Source organism: Paroedura picta, chromosome 2 (genome assembly GCF_049243985.1).
Source record: "Paroedura picta isolate Pp20150507F chromosome 2, Ppicta_v3.0, whole genome shotgun sequence".
In the NCBI taxonomy this organism is placed as follows: domain Eukaryota; kingdom Metazoa; phylum Chordata; class Lepidosauria; order Squamata; family Gekkonidae; genus Paroedura; species Paroedura picta.
This window is the reverse complement of record NC_135370.1, coordinates 186,420,055-186,426,017: the sequence shown is the minus strand read 5'-3', so window position 1 is coordinate 186,426,017 and position 5,963 is coordinate 186,420,055.

Below are 5,963 nucleotides of genomic sequence, written 5' to 3'. Positions count from 1 at the left end.
TGCAGATTCCCCTCAGACCCACGGTGGGGATCCTTGTGCTCCGGAGGCAAGCAACACGTTAAAAGAGCTGGGCAGCCTGTCACGTCTCCAGGAGCCAATCAGAAGCCTCCCGGGGAGGGCCCTGTGGCCCCGGGGTAGAGTTGGCCATTTGAAGCTGCCTCATCCCAGCCAAGTCAGGAGATCCTCCCAGGGTGGCTTCATCCCCTCCCACTGTAGCTTCTCCCCCCAAGTGACGGCCAAGGACAGACCCTCCCCTCTGGACTGCCGGATACTTGCCTCACTTCAGCCCCTCAAAGTCCTGCTCGTGCACAGAGCCATAAAGAATGGGCGGGATAAGATCCAAACAAGCAAACAAACAAGGCCAGTAGAGTCCCTAAGGCTGCCAAGGGCTGCCTGGATCCCATGAGCTTGTTCAGAGAATGTTCTGGGCCTTCCCTCCCGGGATCCTGTCCAGGTGGCTCACAAACTCAAACACCAAAGAAGTCCTTGGCTAAAGCCCAGCTGGAACACAGCAAGCATAAAGCTCTGGGGAGCAGGCTTGCGTCTCACACTGTTCGCAGGCAAAAAGACTAGAAGGACGCTATTAAAGACGAGTCTGGGCAGAGGGAAGATGTTTATTTATCATCTGGCAGGAAGCATAAAATGTGTAACCAAGTTGATAACAGCTGTAGATCGATTGGGCAATCCCCCAAATACTAATATTTAAATCTTCAGTCCCCTCAACTGCAACTGGGGAGAGCACAAAGAGCTCCGTCACATCTCCCTGGAAAGCACGACACTCGTGTTCCTGTGACAGATGGGAAATAGTTTGGCATCCTGCACCACAGTCGAATTCGGGTCCTGGCATTTTGCCTCATTTGAACAGCAGGTCTGCACAACTACGAAAGCCTTCTCCCATATTTTCTATGGCAAGCCAAACCCTGCAGGCCTCTGGTGGGTGGTCCTCAGGTCATGGGTCTTGGGTGGAGTTGATTTCATCCATGTTTGCAACCCTTCGTTCCCTAGATTGACATTTCGTGACTGCAGGATTTGTGCAGATCTTCTGCTGGGTGTCGGGAATTTGGGCCATCTAGGCCATGGCTTTGTGAAGGGCAGCTCCCTGTTTTCAGTGGTGCTCACGAAGAAGAGCCTTTTGCCTTCGAAGATGCGGGGGAGCGATCTGGCACCACGTGGGTAGCCCAGAGGTCGGAGTGGGTTTAATGCATCTGATGATGGCCCAGGCTGACCCTGCATGGGACAGAGGGTCTGTCTAGACCAGGGGTAGTCAAACTGCGGCCCTCCAGATGTCCATGGACTACAATTCCCAGGAGCCCCTGCCAGCGAATGGGAATTGTAGTCCATGAACATCTGGAGGGCCGCAGTTTGACTACCCCTGGTCTAGATGGCCTGAGTGACTCCTCCCCACTCTAGGATTCTGGGATTCATTACTGTATCGAGCTGGACGCCCAGTTTGTGGGCTGCTGGTCCACACTGAAGCACCATATTCCACACTACCTGACCCCGACCCCCAAGCTTGGCCTTGCTTTTTAGTCTCTTGTGACTGGTGTGGCGCGTTCCTATTTTGTGCCTGCCATTGTTTCCTTCTCTCCATTCAGTTCACGGTTGGCAAGAGTGTTACTGAGACGGAGTGTTTTGATTCTGTTCTGGCACTGGGGAAGCACAAGGCAGCAGGAAGCGAGGGGGACCCAACGCCAAGACCGGAGCAAGACCTGTGAGACGCTTGGGAGGAAGTCCATGGGCAGGATCCCCACGGATCAGCAGCCACCTGAGGGCACAAAACACAAACACACATCGCAGGGTGTAGGCAAGTGGCCAATCAAATGGAGCTGCCTGATGATGTCCCTGAGGACCAAGGAAGCTCCCTTCCAAGGGGGGGGGCAGCAGCAGCCCTCGCTCGGCCTCCGTGTCCTCAGCACTCCCCTCCACCTTCACGATGACCCTGCTGGGGAGGACAAAGACAATCGGAGGAAGAAATGATGCTGAAGCCGCAGTGCACAGTGGGAGCTTGTCTGTGCAGGGCCCTCCGTGGAAACGCACCCTCTAGGGTGCCGGCTGGAGAGGAGGGAGCCTGCATGGCCAGAGATCTGGGGATGGGGCCTGCAGAGAACAGGGACCTCAGTGGGGTACAAGGCCATAGAATTCACCTTCCCAAGTGCCCATTTCCTCCAGGGGAACTGGCCTCACTAGTTGGGAAAGGAGCTGTCATTCTGGGGAGTCCCCAGGTCCCAAATGGAGGCTGGGGCCTCTAAATTCCCCTCCCTGAAATAGCTCTCTGGAGAACAATGTTTCTGCCCAGGGGGACACACATGCCACGGAAGCACCCCCGGGTGGCAGCTCAGTCCTGCTCTCCAGACGGAGGGAAGCCAGGCTCCGTGGGTGGGTTGGTCCCCCAGCCAGAGGCAGAGGTTGCACGGCACAACTGAAGGATGCTGGGGTGCTCTGTCGTCCTCACTCACCAGGCGTTCCAGAGCAGCACCCGCATCCCCCTGGGGGCCATGGCTAGAGGCCAGGTGAGCCTTTCGTCTGGGACGCCACTGAGACACGCCCAACCCTGCTTGCTACTTGGTGTAGACATCAGAATCTACACTCCATCCTCACCTCAAAAGGGGCAAGACTTAACATACACACACACACGCCCTGCAACATGGGCTCCGCTGCTTCTCCAACCTACAGAGGTGGCTTCTCACTCCCAGCCAGTCTGCCCGGGAGCCCGTCTCGCCTCCCCCCCCCCCCGTGTGCCCCACAAAGAAAGGTGAGGCTGGAAGTCGAGCAGGAACTTCTTGGAGAGCCTCTGCTTCTATCTTCCATCGAGTGACCAGTTTCTGCTGGGAAGGGAGATGAGACAAGGGGAAAGGAAGGGGGGTGGGTGGGGGGACCAGAGAGGCACCCGACACACTCGACTGTGATTTAACTGAGGCATAAAACAATGATGTAAACAACTGTATGTATATTACATTGTCTGACGAGCATTAACAATCCCACAAATACAATGGAATGGGAAATCAACGCAAATACCAGCCGAGGCAACCGAGGCTGAACTAATACATGGCAATATGAAGGCAGGAGAGCATCGGCAATTCCGCACAACGATATCGCAGGCGCCGCTTCTGGAAAGCCATCAGCTGCAGGCTGCGACAAGGACACTGCAAGCCCACATAAAAGACCGGGCTGGACCGGCATGCGTAAAGCCTCAGCTGGAACAGCTAGAAGCTCAGGGGAAGGCCTCGGCCTCCTTGCCCTGTGGCTGGCCCTCCAGAGGGACTGGCTGGCCCCTGTGTGAGACAGGAGGCTGGACTGGATGGACCCCTGGTCTGACCCAGCAGGGCTCTTCTGATGCTCTTGGGAAGGCCTCGGCCTCTCTGCCCTGTTGCTGGCCCTCCAGAGGAACTGGCTGGCCCCTGTGTGAGACAGGAGGCTGGACTGGATGGACCCCTGGTCTGACCCAGCAGGGCTCCTCTGATGTCCTTAGGAAGGCCTCGGCCTCTCTGCCCTGTTGCTGGCCCTCCAGAGGAACTGGCTGGCCCCTGTGTGAGAGAGGAGGCTGGACTGGAGGGACCCCTGGTCTGACCTAGCAGGGCTCTCCTGATGCTCTTAGGAAGGCCTCGGCCTCTCTGCCCTGTTGCTGGCCCTCCAGAGGAACTGGATGGCCCCTGTGTGAGATGGGAGGCTGGACTGGATGGACCTCTGGTCTGACCCAGCAGGGCTCTCCTGATGTCCTTAGGAAGGCCTTGGCCTCTCTGCCCTGTTTCTGGCCCTCCGGAGGAACTGGCTGGCCCCTGTGTGAGACAGGAGGCTGGACTGGATGGACCCCTGGTCTGACCCAGCAGGGCTCTCCTGATGTCCTTAGGAAGGCCTCGGCCTCTCTGCCCTGTTGCTGGCCCTCCAGAGGAACTGGATGGCCCCTGTGTGAGATGGGAGGCTGGACTGGATGGACCCCTGGTCTGACCCAGCAGGGCTCTCCTGATGTCCTTAGGAAGGCCTCGGCCTCTCTGCCCTGTTGCTGGCCCTCCAGAGGAACTGGCTGGCCCCTGTGTGAGAGAAGGTGCTGGACCATTTGTCTGACAGAACAGGGTTCTTCTCCAGACTAGAGAGACCAGTTCCCTGGTGGTCTCTTACAGCTCTGTGTGATTCTGAATCCCAGGAGATTTAGGTGTGGAGTCCAGGGAGGGTAGTGGGAGAGCCTCAGCATGTATAATGCCATACTGTCAAGCGCTGAGAGAACTCACAACTACTTAATGATCAGAAAGCTTTATTGAGAAGTACTACACGCATCAAGACTGGCAAAGTCAAATCTGACCTGAGTACAGATTTGCTTCTTCTTATCAATACAATTCTCCCGCTCAAAACTTGAAAGTTCCCAAGGGAGGGGAGAAAAGAGGCACATGCAATTAAAACAGTGATACATTCTCATGGCCTTGACTGGGTGATAGCGAAACCGGGCCCAGCTGAGAGGCCTCAACAAGTGATAAGAGTTACAACAACATATATTTCACTTTTAATTGTTAGCAGGAATATAGGACCTGTGGCAACCAGGCACCAAGCAATATAACTGTCATGGAAGAACTCAGGCTAATTTATGACAGAGATTCTACAATCCTGACACATACAGGCCACTCTCCAAAGCTGACATTTTCTCCAGAGTAACTTGTCTCTGTTGTCTGGAGTTCAGTGGAAAGTCCAGGAAAATATCCTGGTCCAACCTGGAGGTTGGTAACCCTACACTATGCCACACTGACACCCCTTCGCATCCCTCCCCAGTCCACCAGGTCTTTAGGAATTTCCAACCCAAAGTTGGCTATTCTAAGTTTGGGGCCCGCCAGCCCTTTGTATTTATCTAGGCACCAAGGACAGTCCTCCAAATCCTTTCTCTTCTCCTGCTGCAGAATTCACAACCATTTGTTCTGTTTCCATAGTTTTGCCAACTTCACAAGTGAAGCAACAATTGTCTGAAATGGAAAACCTTCAATTTTTTCTTGAAGTAGTCTGGCGATTCCCCCCCCCCCCTCTCTTTCTCTCTCTCTCTGCAAAATGTTTTGCTCTTAGTGGGTCTCCCGGCTGACTGTCTCCCGGCTAGCCGAGGATTAACTTTGGTGTTTGTTTGCTCCTGTTTCGTTTGGAAAGGGATTCCAGGCAGAGCGCGGCAGCTCAGAGGCTCTTCCCGAGGAAGGCCAATCAGGGGCCAGAGAGCTTACCCCAGCTTTGGAGGTGAAACCCCACAAACATGTCAGCCTCGCCACAGCCCTGTCTGGGAATTTCCCCGCCTTTCATTTGGCCAGCAGTGTCTGATTGTGTGTGTGTGTTTGTGTGTGTGTGGATTTCTTTCCACAGGCATTGCAGCAGATAAAAGTGGTGAAGGCACTGCAGAACGTGGTCTGACCCAGTCTCGGCTTTGACTTTGCCCCCCTGCTGCCCCCGGGCCACTCTTGGAAAACTGACTTTGGCCACTTCTCCTTCTCTGGCGGACAAAACGTCTGCCTGCTGCCCAGAAGCAGAGGTGGGCTTTGCTCAGCCCCCTGGCATCAGGGATGTGGCTGCCACAAGCTGGGCAAGGCGCTGAAAGCTCCACCAATCCACACAGCCGGCCTTTTCAGGGCCATGGCGCCGTCAGGGCTGGACTCGGCATGTCTCAGCAGGAATCTTCTGGAATCTTCTGCTGCGGCTCCAGAGGGGTGAAGGAAGTGGGTCTCTCCCCCTTCTTCCACAGCTCTCCATCCCCAGCCACCCCCCTGGGCAGACCTGTCTGTCTCTCTCTGTCTCTGTCTCTGTCTCTCTCTGTCTCTCTCTCTCTCTCTCTCTCTCTGATGGTGAACTAAGGAAAAGCTGCCCACTTCATCGCTCATGAGGACTGACCCAATCAGATCCATCATGTTACTTTTTGTTGGCAGAACATGGATATGCAGCGGAAGTGTCCTGAGCTCATAATCCTGTTGGGAGAGCCCAGGAAGCTTAAAGAATAACACGGT